Genomic DNA, 21204 nt, shown 5'->3' with positions numbered 1-21204 from the left:
TTATTTCAAATACATCTTTATTATGCAAACTAAAACTAACCCAATAAATGATTTTGTGCTGATATTGTAAACATAGAAGCTGAAATTGGGTGCAATTATACATCTTTTTTATGCAAACTAAAAATAGCCCAATAAATGATTTTGTAGGAAAGGTTTCTTATTTACTACGCTGATATTGTAAACATAGAAGTAGAAATTGGGTGGAATTATACCTCATATCATCTTTGCAAATGAAAAGTAAAGTAGCAAAATAATATGTTTTTGTGTGCTAGGTGACCAAATTATTCATTACTTATATTATATAGCTATGAAAATGATTGTATAGGAAACCAAAATGATAATTGCTTTAATTATAGATGTAAAAATAAGCTTATTACATTTTTTTTTAAAAAATTTCTTTCATTACTATATTCAGTTAAATCCAAGTGAAAGATGACAACTTCTTTTGTTCTTTTTGATAAAGAAGTAGAAAAAATCATTTAGAAAATTGCTTTGAAACTTTCTTCAAAAGTATCTAATCTAAATTCTTAACCATTTCCAATTTTAGTTTAATTATCCAAATTTTAAATATCCTTCATTTAATGGTCGTATATGTTTAAGCAAAGTGCAAGAAACTAACAAAAACAATAAGCTCTTACTATGAAACAAAGGCCAAAACCAAAATATCAAATTGTGGTCAATAATCAATCATAGAAACATTATGACAAACATATAGAGAGCAACTCCAACAATCACCATTAATATGAACTGTACAACAGTCTAATTGAATTTCAAAAAAAGAAAAATATGTATGAGTAGTTCTAAAAGGATAAAACCTTGAATATATCCACGTCATAACTAAATTACATTAACTAATATTCTATATGTTTAATAACCCATACCACCAATAAGCACGAGGTTACATACTAGTCTATATATAATAATAATAATAATAATAATAATAATAATAATCTATATATATATATAATAATAGGTGAAGCTGAGAGAATCTTAAATTGCAATTCCAATTAGAGTTCTAATTTTGTGCCAAGTATCTAAATTTATCCTTCTAATTGTTCAATTCAAATCAGAAATTGGAGTCCAATTTCACCTCTCCTTCTAGAAATCTATGTTCTACATTTAAATGTTGTGCTCAGAAATTGAAGTCCAATTTCACCTCCCCTTCTAGCAATTTGTGTTCTATGTTTAAATGTTGTGCTCTTTTTATTTATTTATTTATTTTTGGCTAAATAAAACATTTTGCTCTTCTTTATATATCAGACACGCCTGTTTTACAGGTTCACCTCCCTTCTACCAAAGCCAACAATGACAATAACACCGATCTCTTCACCTCCTTCATCTTAGACATCAAATCCCTCAACGAAAAGCTCGGGCGACGGGAGAGACACACTAGGTAGGAGGCTTATGAGTCTGGTGTACGCAAAATGCAGCGCAGTCATCGCCATTCGGAAATGGAAAGAAGAAGGCCACACTATTCGCAAGTACGATCTCAACCGCATCGTTCGTTAGCTCTGCAAGCTCAGGTGTTACAAACACGCCCTCAAGGTCTCTCTCTCTTTTTTCACTCTCTTTATTTGTGGTTTAGATATTTGAATTCTGTAAAGTGAATTTAGATGTTGTTGTTGATTTTTTTGGTTAGAAATGGAGTTGGGAGGTTTATATAAAGATGGACTTTTTATTTATTTGGTTGGCGTTATGGGTAAAATTTTTTGATTTAGAAGTTGTGAAATAGTGAGTGTGAATGTGCATGTGTGGGCATTGGTATGTGGTAATGGGGTTGGGTTTTTTTTTTCCTTGTGGATTGTTAATGTTTGAGAATTAAATTCCATGTTTGATGGTTCTTAGCATTTGGTTTATTGGTTGAAGAGTTTGATTTAGTGTGGTATTATGAAATATGAATTCGGGTTTAGTTTTGAATTCATAGTTGGATTTTAATTGATGTTTCAGGTTTTCAAAGCTAGAGAGATGATATATGAGGGAGACTCTTTTAGCACATAAGATAATGACAGAGAAATTTATTTTTCTTTTGAAAAAAAGAAATGTGACCTCTTTTATTCTGCACTTTTATTTAGTTTCTTTTCTTTCTGAAATTTAATAATTTGTTAAGATAGAGAGACGCTGGAACCACTTTATCTCATCCTATTATAGATTTGCATCTCCTCTATAGGACTCAAATATCACATTGGATTCTTTGCTTATCACAAGTGTAGACTATGTTGGTAAGGTATTGCTTGCTTTGCTAAGCTAAGTTCATTTTTTGGAGTTCATGTAATTGTATTTTTTTTTTAAAACTTCATTAGTCACAATTCTGCATTGTGTGCTATCCGAACGTTTGAGTTAAATAGTCAATATTATCTTGGTTTGAGAAAACCCAAGACCTAATCAGGGTGGCCAAAGCTTCCTTAGTCTCTGTATTATTAGGTCCACCAAGAGCTTTCATGTCCTTTTATTTCTATTTTTGTAGGGATCACTATTTTCATTCTTTAGATTGTATTATGAACTTTCATTATTGTTTTAATCATTTTCAGGTGTGGATTTTGAGATTAAGTTGCTCACAATTGGTGGGAGAAGATTGAAGCTTACAATTTGGGACACAGGCAACTGCTAGAATTATTTTGAATTATAGTTTCGTTTTAATCTTTGATTAATGATGCTTTTGGAAGTGATAGTTTATGCTAACATGTAATCTTCTCTTCTTTCAAGTTAGTCATTGCTTTTGGTGCATAAATAGATTGTAGAGCTATTAACAATTGATGAAAGATATTTATATATGATTTTTAGTTAGGTGAACTTTTGGATTTTAATAGAAACATATAAGAAGGTAAAATGTTCTGTAAATTTTAATTTTGTGAAATTGATCAATGGCAATTTGAAGTGTTAAAAGAGACAACAATATTGACTTCGGCTTGAAACGTACTCAAAATAAACTCAAGGATAGCGTATTAGACATGTCTATAGGGGAAAAGTGCTATCTGATGGCATCTCCACTAAAAACTATGAATTGTAACACACTTCTGATTCCAATATGCTATTTATGTCCAATTTTATTAGAAACTTTTGAAGAAAGCTCCATTAATGTCCCTTTATATATTTAAATAATAAAATGCAATATTCTCTTTTTTCTTCACTGTAGCATCACTTAAATAATAAAATGCAATATTCTCTTTTTTTATTCATTGTTTTATCTAATGCTATCCTATGTATGATAAACCAAGAAGAAAAAAGAAAAAAAAAGACCAATAGCATTACTTAAATAATAAATGAAATATATATTTTTTCATTGTTTGATTTAATTCTATNTATGAGTAGTTCTAAAAGGATAAAACCTTGAATATATCCACGTCATAACTAAATTACATTAACTAATATTCTATATGTTTAATAACCCATACCACCAATAAGCACGAGGTTACATACTAGTCTATATATAATAATAATAATAATAATAATAATAATAATAATCTATATATATATATAATAATAGGTGAAGCTGAGAGAATCTTAAATTGCAATTCCAATTAGAGTTCTAATTTTGTGCCAAGTATCTAAATTTATCCTTCTAATTGTTCAATTCAAATCAGAAATTGGAGTCCAATTTCACCTCTCCTTCTAGAAATCTATGTTCTACATTTAAATGTTGTGCTCAGAAATTGAAGTCCAATTTCACCTCCCCTTCTAGCAATTTGTGTTCTATGTTTAAATGTTGTGCTCTTTTTATTTATTTATTTATTTTTGGCTAAATAAAACATTTTGCTCTTCTTTATATATCAGACACGCCTGTTTTACAGGTTCACCTCCCTTCTACCAAAGCCAACAATGACAATAACACCGATCTCTTCACCTCCTTCATCTTAGACATCAAATCCCTCAACGAAAAGCTCGGGCGACGGGAGAGACACACTAGGTAGGAGGCTTATGAGTCTGGTGTACGCAAAATGCAGCGCAGTCATCGCCATTCGGAAATGGAAAGAAGAAGGCCACACTATTCGCAAGTACGATCTCAACCGCATCGTTCGTTAGCTCTGCAAGCTCAGGTGTTACAAACACGCCCTCAAGGTCTCTCTCTCTTTTTTCACTCTCTTTATTTGTGGTTTAGATATTTGAATTCTGTAAAGTGAATTTAGATGTTGTTGTTGATTTTTTTGGTTAGAAATGGAGTTGGGAGGTTTATATAAAGATGGACTTTTTATTTATTTGGTTGGCGTTATGGGTAAAATTTTTTGATTTAGAAGTTGTGAAATAGTGAGTGTGAATGTGCATGTGTGGGCATTGGTATGTGGTAATGGGGTTGGGTTTTTTTTTTCCTTGTGGATTGTTAATGTTTGAGAATTGAATTCCATGTTTGATGGTTCTTAGCATTTGGTTTATTGGTTGAAGAGTTTGATTTAGTGTGGTATTATGAAATATGAATTCGGGTTTAGTTTTGAATTCATAGTTGGATTTTAATTGATGTTTCAGGTTTTCAAAGCTAGAGAGATGATATATGAGGGAGACTCTTTTAGCACATAAGATAATGACAGAGAAATTTATTTTTCTTTTGAAAAAAAGAAATGATCCTATAATTAGCTCTACGTTACAGTGTAAATGATATTATTATGGTGCAAATAATATGTAAGTGCTGATTAAAAGATCTTGTGAGCATTGGTCCCTTTCCCAGTGACGTGTAATGAAGCATATATATAGGTGCTGTGGACTTTAAGCAGGTAACACTGCGACTTTTGATTTAAGATTAAGTTAAACATGCATCATGATGGATTGGAACAAAATTTAAAAGCCAGTGATTTGGTAGAGACTGTCAGTTATACAAGACAATCACTTTTTATCACTTACTAGGACTCAGGCAGAGACATGACCAGCCCAAACAAATCTATATATCTATATCAATATATATAATAATAGGTGAAGTAGAGAGAATCTCAAATTGCATTTCCAATTAGAGTCATCCATGTGATAAACCCAACAAAAAAAAAAAAAAAAAAAAAAAATTTGGCCAATAACATCATTACAATTAACCAGTCCCGTGCAGTAGCACGCGGTTACATATTAGTAATAATAATAGGTGAAGCTGAGAAAAACTTAAATTAGAATTCCAAATTAGAGTTCTAATTTTGTGCCATGTGTCCTAAATTATTTATTCTTAAAGAGTTTTATTTCTTAATTTTAGAATCAAATGTGGGACCACATCATAAATATTCATCCAAGTGAGTTATTAAGTACAAAAACCAAAGGGTCTAGAATAAATGAATCATTAAAAAAAAAAGTGCTTCACAATAATTTTTTAAAAAAATGTACAATTTACATTTTATACCTAATAATATCCTTACAAATTTTTTTAAGGAGTTAACAAAATATAAAAATGAATATCAATAATATTTAAATTATATATATAGGAATTATATTATACATCTTATTGTATATCTTTAAGTGTATCCATGTATATGCATGAGGTTACAAGCTAATATATATTAAAAGCCAAAACTTAGAGAAAATTCAATCAAATTTCAATTAATTTATCAATTTTGCACCATGTGTCTTATTTAATTTTTAATTTTTAGTGCAAAGTGAATTATTGAGTATAAAAATCGAAGAGTCCAAATCCAACTAGATTTTAAATTGGATTTCAAGTAGAGTTTAATTTTGCGCTACGTGTCCATCTAATTTTTTAATTTTTGTGGCAAGTAAATTTTTGGGTGTAAAAACTGAAGAATCTAAATCCATGTATAATTTGACAATTTTCTCAAAAAATTTATAATTTGAACCATGTAATTGTGATTGCTTTTAATTTGTACTTGTGCATATGCACGGGGTTACACACTAGTTATACCTAATGTGACAATATCACCATTTTTGTCATCTTTAAGTGGTGGTAATTCTTCTCATCTCATAAATTTTAAGAAAGTGATGATTTGGATAATTTAGGTTGGCTTGAATTTTTGTGAACAAAATTAATTAAAATTTTACTTTAAACACTAAACTATAAAATTATATTATTCAAAAACTATAAAAATATCAACTTGCAGTTAATTATTTACAAAACTTCATTGAATTTACCCAAGGTGTGCTGTTTCAAGCAAGGAGTACCTAAAGTCATATCCCCTATATTGTGAGTAGTAATGTGGGAGTTTTAGCCAAGTCTAAGTGTGCGTTTAGAGCAATGTGCCCTCAATATCCATTTTCTAAACCTAAACATAAACATGTTGTTTAACATAAACTTTATTTAAGAAATTAAATAATTTTTTTTTTTACATTCATTTTATGTGTTCAATTTTCTTTTACTATGTGATACACATAAAACTGAAAATATCTTGATTTTAATAGCCATAACAAAAGCTTAAGCTAAAAAATATATTTTTGAAATCTAACATGTAAAGAAAAAAATTCTAAGAAAAGAAAGAAAAAAAATATATGAAGGGAGAGAAGAGTCTATTCCTTTTTGTGATAGTTGAATTGTCTATCCTAAACAAAAGAATCATCTTAAAAAATAGTGTAGATTATATTAATGTGATATGACTTAATTTACTTAACATTATTTATGTTAAACACCAAAATTATTTATGTTTTTACACAATTTTTTTACTATAATTTTAATTTCCATATGTGACTGAAAATCTATTTTTCACAATGTTGGGGAACAACTTAAGAACGAAATGCTTCAGGAAGTCATTTTTGCTGGAATATCTGTTTAAATTATAAAGCAAATGGTAAAACTAACGTTGCTATATTCAACAAAACAATGCTAAATCGTTAGGCTTTTCAGGCACAATTTTGATTTCATATTTATCAAAAAAATTGCTTTTATTCTTCAAAACTGTTTATACAATTTTATTTTATATTATAATTATAAGTTTAATATTTTCCATAGGATATGACCAAAAAAAAGTTTTTCGTGGTGTTGGGGAACAACTTAAAAAATAAAATGCTTTTGAAAATTTGTTTGGCAGGTGTATCTATTAAAATTATCAAGAAAATAGTAAAAATAACATTATTATATTCAACAACACAATACGAATTCGTTAAGTTTTTCGAGCGCAATTTGATTTCATATTTATTAATAAAATTGCTATTATTTTTCAAAAGTGTTTACACAATTTTATTTTATACTATAATTATAATTTTAATGTTTTCCATAAGATGTGATAGAAAAACGGTTTTTTACAATGTTGGGGAACAATTTATTGAATGAAATGCTTCAAAAAATCCTTTCTACTGGAATATCCATTTAAATTATAAAGCAAATACTAAGATCCTAAAGTTGTTATATTCAATAGCACAATGCTAATTCATTAGGCTTTTTAGGAACAATTTTGATTTCATATTTATCAATAAAATTGCTGTTATTTTTCAAAAGAAAAAAAAAATGATGTTTAATTCATACTCTAAATTAATTGTTTGAAAAATGTAAATGAATTTGTGGAAGGCATGTCTTTTCAAGCAAAATAATATCTTGAGGCATAACACCTATGTTATGAATAGTTAAGTAGAGTCTTAATGGAGAGTACCTTTAGAGCAACTTAACCTCGTCAAAAATTTTACTAAACCTAAACTCAAATATATTGATAAACATAAACTTTATTTATTAAATTCAATAATTTCTTTTTGTTCATTCCATGTGTGCATACATATGAGTGTAAATTTTTTTTTTCATAAAAAAGAAAAATATTGAGATTTTTATAGCCATAACCAAAATTTGAGCTACAAAATATTTTTGGAAATCTAGTATGTAAAGAAAAAAGTTTTGAGGAAAAGAAAAACGAAAGGGCATAAGAATATATATATTTTTTTAGATTCCAACATGTAAGTTAAAAAAAAAAAAAAAAAAAAATCAAAGATGCGGGGTTATGATGTTAATGTTTCAAAATTTACACTATTTTATGTCAATGAAATACAAATTGGTGCATGTGCAATTAAGTGTTATGATTTTTTTGTAGAGTGCTTAATATGTGTTTTCATTCTATTATATTTATAATATACAATTAGTATTGTATTTAATGTAAATAATTCTTGATTGGTTACAGTTATCCTTTCTAGTGCTAGGTGTACTTTAGCCAAAACATTGAGTGGTGAATGAAAAAAATAATGGGTGAAGAACACTATTGCGTTAACCACAAATGTGGCAGCCATTATTTATGGTGCTATCCTTAGTTGTAGATTTGCAGTCAAATGGATAAATAAATTTGCAATTTATTTTGAGATCTCCTTATATATATATATATATATATATATATTTTTTCCCCACCTTCAAAATTTCTATAAAAGAAAGTGCATTGAATTAGAACTATGGTTGGAGGGTTTTTCAGGCTAACCCAAGCATGTCGAGTTCATTATTTCCCAACTAAACTCATCACGTTGTATAAACCAATATAACCCAACCAATTTGGGTCAAGTTGAGTTGGTTGCGTTGGCGGGTTGTACTTATATCTTTTATATCTTGTAAGAAATTAGACTTTCATCAACTATCAATTAATTTTTTCAATTATTATAATTTACATAATAGGTATAAATTCCAGGGCAAATTTCTAAATTTATCAAAATTAATTCTCAAAATACTAATATATATATATATATATATGGTAAGTTGGGATGGATTGAAATTTAATTTTGAGCCTTATGTTGGATTAAGTACAAATTAATAGTATTATTATTTTCAAGTCATCTGATTCAACCCAATATATTATATATGTTAACTGAATATGTTATTGGATGACCTTAGGGCAATTGATAAAGAGAATAAAATGAGTTCCAATGGCTAAAAAGTAACAAAAGCTAACAAATAAACAAACACATCTCAAGTCCTACTTGTAAAAAAGCCATCAGATTACGATAAAAAATTCAACCCTAACCAATATCTTAATTAGGGGACTGTTAACCGGACACATAATTATCATACCCGCTTTGTTGTGTCTGACACCAACAGTCTTTGAGATGGGCCTAAAAATATTCCAGCTGTACTGGTGGCAGAATGTTGTAGCCGCTCTAGTGCCTGGTTTTCTTGTGATAAATCACCTCTTGATATTGATTCTTCCAGACAAAAAGGGGATCCCACATATTGCCCCCCAAACAAGACATTATATAGTCTGATCCATTAGACATTTCAACTTTACATGTTTCACCTACGAAATGTGTCATGCTTGACATTGCCTGTTTTTTCTTGTCATATTTAGATGCTGCACTTATATATTCAGCCTTCTGGAAACCATGAAATGCTAGACTTGCTTTGTTGCATTGCATCAATGAAATGAAATGGAGTTGAAGCCTTTTCAATCAGCCATACTGGTGCTATGTTTCTCTCTCTCAGATGCTTTTTTTTTTTTTTCATTTCATATCTGTGACAATTTTCTCCAAGATGGAATTAGCTCCCACATCTTGTTGAGTCATGTGAAAACCACAGCACTTTGTCTACAAACGGAACCAATAAGAGTAATAACCAACTTTAAGATTATATATGGTTGTGTAGTTTTACGCTCTTCAAGTTATCTAAAGTATAGTGAGTATCAGAGTAAATTTACCTAACATTGTGTTTAGTTGGGGTGAAAACAGGAAGGATGGAAAACATTGGAAGGAAAATAGGATGGAAAACAATGTTTTCTGCTGTTTGGCAAACGAATGAAAATGGGAAGGAAGGAAAACCGGGAGAAAGTTTTCTCTCCTGGGCCCACAATTTTCATTCTCCTAAATCGGGAGGAAAATCTGAAGAGAAAAGTGACAGCACTTTTCCCCAAATACCCTCTCCCAACGTTTACAAGAACCCAACACTGCAAAATAACCACCCAACCACCAAACCCAGCACCACTACCAAACTCAGCACCACTACCAAACATCGCAACCTAGCACAGAAAACTAAAACATACCACAATCAAAACAAAAACACAAAACCCAATCAAAAGATTGTTTTCATAAGTCTAATGAAATTTGAACAATAAAATAAAACTAATCAAACTAGAACAAAAAAAACATGTAGAACGCCGATCTATGTAGAACGCCGGTGGAGTAGACGAAGAGAAAAAAAAAGAAGAAGAGTGAAGAGAGCACCAGTGGAGTAGACGAAGAGAAGAAATGAAAAAAAGAAAAAGAAAAAAAAGAAGAGTGAAGAGAGCACTAGTGGAGGAAAAAAAAAAAAAGAGTGAAGAGAGCACCCACTAGTGGAGTAGACGAAGAAAAAAAAAGAGTGAAGAAAGCACCAATGGAGTAGATGAAGAGACAAAAAAAAAAGTGTTGAGAGAGCACCAGTGAAGTAGACGAAGAGAAGAAATGAAAAAAAAGTAAAGTGAAGACTGAAGAGGGCTCAGACCAAGTGCCAGAGAACAAAAGAAAAAAGAAAAGTGAAGATAGAGATAAGGGAAAGGTGTGGAGGAGAAAAAAGAGGAAAAAAGAAAAGAAAAGAAAAGCGTGGATGAAAAAAAAAGATAAGTGAAAAATAAAATAAAGAAGAAGAAATTAAGATTGAGAAATGTTACTATAATATTTTCATAATAAATTTAAGTGGTGAGTTGTTATTAACTAATACTGATGAAAAAAAAAAATTTAAGTGATGTATTCAAATTAAAATTAGTAATAACTTACCACATATAATTTATTGTGAAAATATTGTAAAATGTTAAGGACGTATCACTTTTTTTTTTCAACATGACCTGATCAAGTTGTACATTATTGTAATTTTACATTATTATAATAAATAATAACATAAATTTATATATATATATATATAATGGGGTAAATTTTATATTATTTAAAGAGTACAAATAAATCTATTTCTTATATATTATGTAATAAGGGTATAATAGTCAATTTATATAAATTATATTTTCCATCATTCCCTTTTTCTTTCAAACCAAACAAAAAAGGTTTTCCACCCTCTTATTTTTCCATCCCTCCAACCAAACACATAAGAGGGAAAACTAAATATTTTATATTTTTCCACTTTTCTATCCTCCCACAATTTTCTATCCTCCTACTTTTCCACTCTTCTAACCTTGTAAGGAGTCCCCTTTTTTAAAGAACTTTGAGGGCACACCAGTTAGTTTCCTGTAAAGAAAGAATACCCTGTTGCGCAAATCTCAAATGTACATATGATCATTTTTGACACAGCTTTCATTTTTTCTTTATAATTGATTAGTTGGGGACACAACTAGTAAGTATTGAAGACTTGAACCCATGAATTCACACTTCATCTCATATTATTTGAGTAGAAAATACCTCTAAAAGTAAGCGATCTCAAAGAATCCAATTTTAACTTTTCAGCACAACAAACGAATCTTTGTACTAAATCAAATTGCATTGCCTCAAAAAGGACAGAAGTCCCACTCTGAGTATTATCTACCCCAAACAAGCATAGATGTTTGAGATGATGCACAAATTAATAATTAATATGGATCCCTCATGACAGATCCTTCATCCCTTGTTATTATATTTACATATTTATCTTTATACAGAAACAGAAATGGATTCATGAAAAAGGGACTGAATATTCCTAGACAGGCCAATTCGACAGAATTACTGGCAGTATGTAATGGAAAACAAATTAAAAAAGAGAACAAGTAGGATACCAAGATAGGCAGTCTGTAATTCAGAAGAAACCATTAGGGTTCACTTAACAAGCACAATGGCAAGAGTACCAACTTAAACTAAGCAACAGAAACAGAGTAACATGCATATACACAGAGCAGAGAGAGCATTAAAATACATAAACTTCAAGAGATTCATGTCCCATACATAAGAGGATATACATAATTTATAGACTTTTAAGAGTGTTTCAATTCATTATCAAATTAAATGGGATCCTGACTAGGAAGTAACAAAAAGGGAAGAAAGCAAGCAGTCAAATAAGGACAAACCATTCTTCAATGCACAACTCTACCAGTTGAAGTAACTTGAAAAATATTCCCTAGCATAATGTTCTTCAGTCCCATGTAATGGAGATCATAGAGTTGGCCAGCCTTGACTCCTCCAAAGTTGATTGGTTATCATAATCCAGAGACCTTGACGCTCCTGGGATCGCATGTGTCAATTGAAATGGTCTCATCTCAGCTTCTTCTAGTTGAGAATTGCAGAACGACCAGAGCAGCTGAATAACACAAACAAACAAACAACTACGAGAAGTAATTGAACATTATGAGTTGGGATAGAAATTTTTTTTTTTTTTTTTAACAATCTTCGTTTAATGATAGGAAGTTCCCCTGCCAAGGATAACACAACTCAACGTCCAATTTACTGGGACTGTTTAATAAGAAATACCAAAAACACAACCAAGAATTATATCCAATGCCAAATGTCATTAAAATAAAAATGGCCACAATCTTACTATTAAGAAGTGGGCCATCTAGGAGATTGAAAACCGAACATGTGGACTAATTGATTAGTAAAATGGGTACAGAATAAATAATGCAAGATAACACAAGCTTTAAAAAGTTCTCACCTGTATTGAATCAGTACGGAAGAAATTTCTCTGGACTTTGCGTCCATCTGGAAGACGGAATCTAACCCTACAAAGGAGGTTCCTATCACCCTTGGGTTCTTCAGGCAGAGGTGGATATGCCAGCTTCTTAGTGGTGCATGTTTTTTCCTCTTCAGTAACAGTTACATCTTTGTCTTTAGCAGTCCTCCCTCTTAAGTCTTTCATGCCTTCCATAGAAGCGGCCAATGCATGTATTATTTCCTCGTCCTCTTCATTTGTTTCATCTGCAACCACAAGAGCATTATAGATTTGACCAGCAAGAAGAAACCCAATTCATTTTAACAACAAGAGATGTCTCAAATGAATCTCTCTTTACAACAAGACAAAACTCAAAAGCAAAATGAAAGTCGAAACTTATAACTAACAACATAAAAGTAGTTGACATCTGCCTGAGAAAGTGTCTTTTTTATATATATATATATATATATATATTTTTTTTTATGATGCGGAACCTCACCAAGGCAGGGCCCTTTGGACCCAACCCTAGGGAGGTGTCATCAATAAATAAAATATCAAAGAGTTGCAAAATAGTAATCAATGACCTCATACCATGTTTCTCACGTGTGAAATGTCTGGCATGTTTGGTTGAGGGGAAAACTTGAGGGATGGAAAAGGGAAGTTTTTCCTTGTTTGATGTGGTGGAATTGAGGGAGGATGGAAAAGGGGAGTGGGTGGAGGTATTTCACCCAGTCCCACCAAAACCCATTTTCCCAGATTGGGAGCAAAAATTCAAGAGAAAAGACATACTTCCATGAAATTTATGATTTCCCCATTTAATTTCAATCTCTCTCTTCTAATTTTGTGAAAGAATATATATATATATATATAAATGTGAGGGTATAATAGTAATTATCATCTTAAATGGAATCGATTTTAATTATATTTACAAGAAACCATAATTAAACTAAAAGGGATAATTACGGTAAACCCACCTGTGGTTAGGCCCATTTTCATTTTATCTACCAGTGGTTCAAAACTTAACACTTTGCCCATCTGAGGTGCCTTCCGTTAGAGATTTGTTACTCACCTCTCCGTTTACCGTTAGAAAAACACATTTTTAGAAAAAAACAAACATAACAAAGATCAAAAAGTTAGGGCTTTTTATTTCTTAAGAACTTCTATAAGAACAAAACACATGAATAGCACAGATCAAATGCTCAATGAAATCACTTTTAATCAGGAGGATGACGCAGAGGTGGAAGTATAGGACAATTCCTTCAATAAAGACTTCATCAAACAGGTCCCAATCCAATTACATGCTCCACACTTGGAAAACCCATTGAAACGTGGATTAGGAAGCAATTACAGAACCCAAAAAAGAATTCACAAAACGGTTTATAAATTCTGAAACATTTCAAGTAAGCAAACGATATTAGTCCAATTTCACACTTTTTGATTCAACAATCAACTCAAACTTCTGGGTTTGTTCAAATTTAAATTTAAAATTAAATAAATACAAAATTAAAAAAAAAAAAACATACAAATCCATAAACAAGAATCCTAGGTTTTTACTCCGAACCCTCAAGAAACTAAAACGAAAAACAGATGTTTCAGATTAAAGGCTGAAACTTTACGAAAACCCACATATGAATAATAACAAAAAACCAATGGAAAAAAAAAAAAAACGCTTGCCTTAGATTGCCACATCAGTAGGCTGAGAGGAAGAGGGAGAAGATGAAGAAGAAGGAGGATGAGGATGTGATTTTTTGTGAGACCCCATTACTAGCACATACTGGACTCGCAGGAAATTCCACAAGCTCCAACAACTATATTTATTACATACTTAAAAAAAATATAATAATAATAAATAATTTTATAAAAATAAAAAATTGTGGTGGGTGTGAGCTTTTTTTTTGTGATTGGTTGCAGAGAATGGAGGACAAGGATCAACAGGAAAATATATTTCTGGTAATTTGTTTTCTGGGACTTGGAATATTTTTTTTGGGTTTGGTTTGGTTTGAATAAAAGTTGGAGAGATCTATAAAAAAAACAAAAACAAAAAAACAAATGCTCAATGAAATCACTTTTAATCAGGAATAGCATTTGATCTGTGCTATTCGTTTTGTTCTCAAAGAAGTTCTTAAGCAATAAAAAGTCCTAACTTTTTGATCTTTGTTATGTTTGTTTTTCTCTAAAAATCTGTTTTTCTCATGGCAAACGGAGAGGTGGGTAATAGATCCCTAACGAAAGGCACCTCAGGTGGGCAAAGTGTTAAGTTTGGAACCACGGGTAGGCAAAGTGAAAACGGACCTAACCATAGGTGGGTTTACTGTAATTATCCCAAACTAAAATATGCATATTAATTCATTTGTTGATGTAATCATGTAAAACATCATTTTCATAATAATGTTATTCATTGTTATATCTTCAAACAATTTGATAAAAAAAAAAAGGACATATAAGTGAATTATACAAGTTACACTTCCTCTCATTTTTTTCTTCTAAACTAAGCAAAAGAAATCTACAACTATTTTATACCCTCTCACTTTTCTATCCTATCAAAAAATAATTTCTTTTCTAACCTTCTTACATTTTCTCAACTCCCATTTTTTCACCCTCCCTAACCTACAGACACTAGCAATTAAAGTCACCTTACAAATTTTTGGTTATTATTTTTTGCATCAGTTAATGTATTAGAAAATATTAAGAAGCTGTATTTCATCATTACTCTTTTTGTGAAGTCAGAGCATTGAAACCCTCACATACGTTTACTTCTTTAAGGAGGAGTCGAAGAACTTTCTCTTGGCCGTTTATCAGAGAGAATTATGTGATGATCTTTGAGGCCACCATCCATGAATGATAACAGATCCTACAAATGACATGAAACTTACTATGATTAGCATTGCAATACAACTCAAACTTGGGAGCAAGTTTTTCTATACAACAATCCTTAGCCCCTTCCAAATGTGACATTTAAAAAAAAAAAAAAAAAAAAAAAAAAAAATAAGGAAAGATAATAGGCAAAGGACAACGAAGCTTGTTGTAGAAAGAGCGAATATCAAAAACCCCCTTCTTTGTCAACATCCACCTCATACGGTCTCCAAGCTCAGAACGAGGCAAATTAGAACCTAAGGTACGGAGGAATTCATCCACCTCACCCATCTCCCAATCATTAGGATCCCTTAATAAGCGAACATTCCAGCTTCTCTGAGCCTCCATCCCCAACCTTTCGAGAGACAAGGCCACCGATGCCTCTCTATTAGAAGCAATCCCATACACTAATGGGAAGGATCGATGGAGTGGTAAGTCCCCACATCACCTATCCGTCCAAAACTTCACTCTATCCCCCACCCTTACTTCAAAATGAATGCATTTACTAAACGCCTCCCAACCTTTTCGAATACTTCTCCATAAACCGCACCCATAGGCACCCCTGCCCAGCTTAGAAGACCAACCCCCCCACTCTTCCCCAAACTTCGAAACTACAACCCTCCTCCAAAGACGAGTCTCCTCAACCCCAAACCGCCATAACCATTTTCCTAGTAAGGCTTTGTTGAAAGTGGTTATTTTCCTAACACCCAGACCACCGTTCGCCTTAGGAGCACAAACCTTATCCCACCCCACCAAGTGAGCCTTCGAATCCCCCCACAAGAAGTCCCTTTCATGATCGTATAATTATCAATATTCATCTTTTCTATAGTTTTATTGATGATCATGAACAATCAATAATCCCATACAAGTACACATTTTTTTTGATAAGTAATAAGTTTATTGATATCAAAAGGAGAGCACCCTAGTACACAGGGAGTGTACAAGGGGTCAAACAATCAAGAACAAAAATTACAAGAATCTAGGAAATCAAGAAAAGATAAAAATGATTGGTTCTGCAATGCAGCCAACCAATCCATTAAAGTTCTAAAGAAAAATAGCTTCAAGTCTGAAATTGATTTCTCTTTATCTTCAAAGCACCTACTATTTCTCTTTCTCCAAAGACACTATAATAAGCAATGGGGAACAATCAACCATATATACCCATTTCGATGACAACCAAATCTGCCTTGCCAACATGCTAAAAGCCCCACTACAGACTACGGCATAACCCAGCTCACTCCAAACAATCTGAACACCATAGCCCACATATCTATTGCAACTGGACAATAAAGAAAAAGATGATCAACCGATTCACCATTACACTTGCACATGTAGCACCAATCCAATATCCAAACCCTCCTTTTTCATAAATTGTCAATCGTTAAGCACTTCCCCAAAACAGTAGTCCAAACAAAGAAAGCTACTCGAGAAGGAATCTTCTGTTTCTAAATACTCTTCCAAGGAAAGTACCCATGTAATCATCTCAAACTCCTAAGGTTTTACTGACGATGAAAAGTACTTAAATGTTCATGATGATGAACACAAGGAAACTTTAAAAATTACAAGGAGATTAGATAGAAGGTCTAAAAGAGTTTTGACACTCAAGAAAAGAAGTACAATGAGTAAAACCCCATGCTTAGGACCAATCAAACAAAGTGTGAATCAGCAAGGATTTCAATTGATCAAGAGGTCTTTCAACATCCTCAAACATTCGGATATCAAATTTGGATAATAAGTGTACTCAAGTGATGGGGATGTGGATGCTTCTATACTTTCTTTTCTAGAGTACTCGAGTGAAGGAAACACCCTCGTGTGGACGATAATTTCAAGCTTTTAATGATTGGGACTTGGGAGTAGGAATCAGTTGACTATTTGTTTGATACTCTGTATTCAAACATTCCAAGCATTGAGGGCCTAATTGTTTGAGGTAGAGGTTGAATAGAATGGTAAGTTTGATATTCACTCTTATTATGAGGCTTTAAGAGTTTCTAATGGAATAACCTTTTACTTGGAAGACTATTTGGCGAAAGAGGCTCCAAAAAAGGCTGCATTTTTTTGTGTGGACAATGAAATGGACGAATGTTTTGATAGATGACCAATGTAGTCAAAGGCGAAAGGAAACCCTAAGGTGCCAAGTCTTTGTAGTGCCGAAAAGATGCTTGCCAAAGTGAATTGAGGCACTGAAGAACTCTAAATATAAGTATGATATGTATAATGAGCTTAAATCATTTGTATTTAATGCTTATTAGGTATGGTTTCAAATTTTCAAAATGGTATGAAGATCTCTTCATTAATTCAAGAATAGTCTTTGTTTTTTAATTTTCTTTATAAGCAAACAATTTCATTAAAAAACTAAGAAAGTGCTACCAAAGTACACGGGCTGTATACATAAATAGGAAGCACAAAAATGTCAACTAGGTTAAGCTCAAGGAGCCCATATATGATTTTAATGCTGTAATCTTCTGCCACTCTGTATATTATACCTTTTAGTTTCTGAGTGAGATTTTCGATAAGTCACTGTCTGTAAAGATCTTTGTTTTTCAGATTTTTGACAAATAGGATCTAGTTGACATGGTTCCTGTTCAGGTTAGTTTGGTCTGTTGTTGCTTGCAGTCAGTGACTATGATTATGGATTAATGTAAACTAAGCATTCTATGGAAAAAAGGACAATGGGCAGTAAAATTGTTGTGGAAGTCAAAGATGTAAAATTCATGATGCATTATGTACTTTGGTTTCTTTCTTTTTTGAATGAACTTATTTTTACTTGTTAAAAAAATTCCGTGGAACTAGGTACTTATCTAGTTCAATATCATTTGATACATTTGAGTAACTCAGTCAAAATTAAAGGACTCACTAGAATGCCTAGAAATATGCTTAGGGCTCAAGCTCAAATTAGCGTATATAGATAGCTAATCAGAAGAACATCATTGCTGTATTAGTAGTTATTCATACTGACAAACATTGTTGTTTTTAGGCACGCCTAAGCTCAAGGATCGAATCCCCAAGCTGTCAATGCTTCACTAGGCAAAAAAAAGCTCATTTAATGAAGTGCTCTTTAGGCGTACTTTTTTGGAGCTTTTTGAAGAAGCACAGTGCACGCCTAGGCACACTTTTTTAATTATTGCTAAATATGGATCATCAAAATTAATTTCTTGATTTTGAAAGAAATGATATGGACCAATGATTTACTACACAACCACTATCCTTAGGGTGTTGTATTACACAATCAGTTTTTTTTATTTACATGTCATAAGGTACAAACAAGGTTAATTTACAATTCCTGTTCTTTTTGGTCTTTGACTTTTAGATTTATGTATCTTGATTGAACCATATACATCATTTGATCATAACTATCATTGGTTGTGTACTTTTTATAAAGCACAAGATAATTATATAAAATATCATGTTTAAACTTTCTATGACTATATTACTATGATATTGACCATTTATAATTGTTTTCAATTTATTATATAAAAATTTTAAGAATTGAAATAACTTAGGTAAAATTTGAACTTATAAGCTAAGACTCTCTACTTCGGATCTCACCACACTTCTCTCACTTAACTCTGCATCAGAGAGGCCAAACTCCCCTTCCTTGGCATCAAGCAATTTCAAAGCCTCTAATAGTTGAGACTTTTTGCGTCCGACATGACCAAACTCCGACCGGTTCCACTGAATGATATCTTCCTTTAAGGCCTTCAATTTTTTGGCAAACACAAAGCTAGGAGTACCAGAGAAAGAATGCCGATTCCACCAAGAGTGAACTCTATCAATGAACCCGTCCGTTTTCAACCACATATTCTCAAACCTAAACGGACTTTTTCCCCTCGCCATTCCCCCTACCTCCACCAGAATTGGGAAATGATCTGAAACAGGACGAGGTAAAATCCCCTGGATCACATCCGGGTAATGCTCTTCCCAATCGAAAGACACCAACACTTTGTCTATCCTAGACATCGAAGGCTGATCGGAGCCGCTAGACCAGGTAAAACTCCCTCCCTCCAAAGGCAAATCAATCAAGTTAAGATCCTCAATGAACTCCGAAAAAAGATCCATAGCCGGAGTAAGACGGGAGTTACCCGACCGTTCACTGGGGAAACGAACAATATTAAAATCCCCAATGCAACACCAAGGAACGTTCCAATATTGGTGAGTGCCAACCAACTCGTCCCACATGAGCCCCCTCGCATTATTATCAATTGGGCCATATACCCCAGAACACGCCCAGGTAAAACCATCCCCCACCCCTTTCCACAGAATAGACACAGAAAAGGAACCCAGAAGAAAGTCCAACCTCTCCAATACCCTCCTATCCCACATCAACAGAACCCCACCCGCCGTCTGGACAGCATCTAAAGCCACCCAGTCCACAAAGGGACAACTCCACAGGCTGCCAACCATTTGTCTATCCAAGCCGGATAGCTTGGTCTCTTGGAGGCAAATTACATCACACTTCCAATCACGCAATAAATTTTTCACAATTAACCGTTTCCGACAGTCATTCAAGCCCCTAACATTCCAAGAAAGAATTTTTAAATTCATAAAGACATGAAAATCCCAATTGATGAAATAAATCAGCAACCTACACTTTACTTGCCATCATAGTTAACCGAAGATTGCAAGTTCCTCAACTCTCTCTTCCCTCTATTCTTTTTAATGAGAGCTTTTCTAGGAATTGCAGCTTTCCTATTCAACACTTTGACATCCTCCGTCTCCTTCTCAATCTTTTGTAATAGAGCAATACATAACTTCTCATGCCGACTCAGGGGAAGTCCCACCAGCTTACTAAAACCAGGTAGTCTATTCTTCACCCAACTAGAAATATCTAACGTGTCCACACATTCCAAAGCCTCATAATCACAGTCCAACACAGCTGCCAAAGGCAGCCCAAAGGGAGTGATGGACCTCAGAGGGATTGATAAGCTATCCTCTCCTCCCAAATCCATATCTGAATTATTCAGCTCTTCCACCTCCAAAGCACTCTCCCCAGGGACATCACCCACTGCCTTCGTGGGTATCACACCCAAGCCCAAATTAGAATTGTTAAACTCTTCCACCACCAATGCTCCCTCCCCGCTGACCTCACCCACTGCCTTCGTGTGAAACTCACCTGAAACCATTTCTGAGTTTTCCAATTCTTCCACCACCAAATCTCCCTCCCCAGGGGCATCACCCACAGCCATCATGGGTGTGTCCACAAACCCAGCCCTTAAAGAACACAAAAAGAAGCCAGAGAGGAAGAGAAAAGAAGGGAGAAACTCCACCGGTGACCTCAAAAAATTCAGCTCAGACTTACCCGGAGAATCAGAGTGCTCATCGGAGCTGTTTCCAGCCAAATAAGGGCCGCCGGCCACCGTCGGAGGCTGAGGACCCCGGCCCAGCACCACCGGCTCAGGATCGGAGCACTGGGGACCAGCCAAGGAGCTCGCCTCCTTCATCTGGCTCTGGGTTGGTCTCTCTTCTCCAGACCGAGAGCTCTCTCCCTCTTCAAACTGACTTGGGCCAGAATAAATATCATAACCCACACCTGGGCTGGACAGCAGTGGGCTTGTGGCAAGGCCCAAGACTTGTTCAGCCTGTTTTGTTTCCTTTGCAACCCATTTAAGGGCCTTAGAAGATGTTATATTACAGCCCGAAGCCACTGCATGTGAATCCCCTCTGAAATGCATTTTTCCCACTTTGTTTCTGTCCCAGGAAACCCGCCTCCTCCCTATCACATCAACCTCCACGATAAGACCCCTTCCTGACCAGCCATACCTCCTAGCATCACACTTCTTCAGCTTTTCATAAACTTTTGAATTTAAGCTAGAGCTTGGGAAATGTAACCTCCTGTCAGCCAGATATTGCTCACCAACCTCAGCCTCCACATTAATGCTCTGCTTCCTCCTATCCCCTCCCACTATAAGTTGGCTGGTTTTGGTCTTCCAAGTTTTTTTCCTCAG

At 33.4% G+C, this 21204-nt stretch overlaps 1 long non-coding RNA gene across 1 annotated transcript; it reads left to right on the top strand.

The window, feature by feature from the left end:
• The first annotated feature begins 1161 nt into the window (after positions 1 to 1161).
• LOC136062802 (uncharacterized) lies at positions 1162 to 4855 on the top strand. Its single transcript, XR_010624508.1, has 3 exons — positions 1162 to 1545; positions 3789 to 4056; positions 4459 to 4855. It is a non-coding gene; the product is annotated as an uncharacterized LOC136062802 (long non-coding RNA).
• The last annotated feature ends 16349 nt before the right edge of the window (positions 4856 to 21204 follow it).

The sequence above is a fragment of the Quercus suber genome, unplaced genomic scaffold (genome assembly GCF_002906115.3).
Source record: "Quercus suber isolate HL8 unplaced genomic scaffold, Cork oak 2.0 scaffold_454, whole genome shotgun sequence".
NCBI lineage: Eukaryota > Viridiplantae > Streptophyta > Magnoliopsida > Fagales > Fagaceae > Quercus > Quercus suber.
The sequence above is the reverse complement of the archived record's forward strand: the minus strand, read 5'-3'. Positions and strand labels throughout refer to the sequence as shown.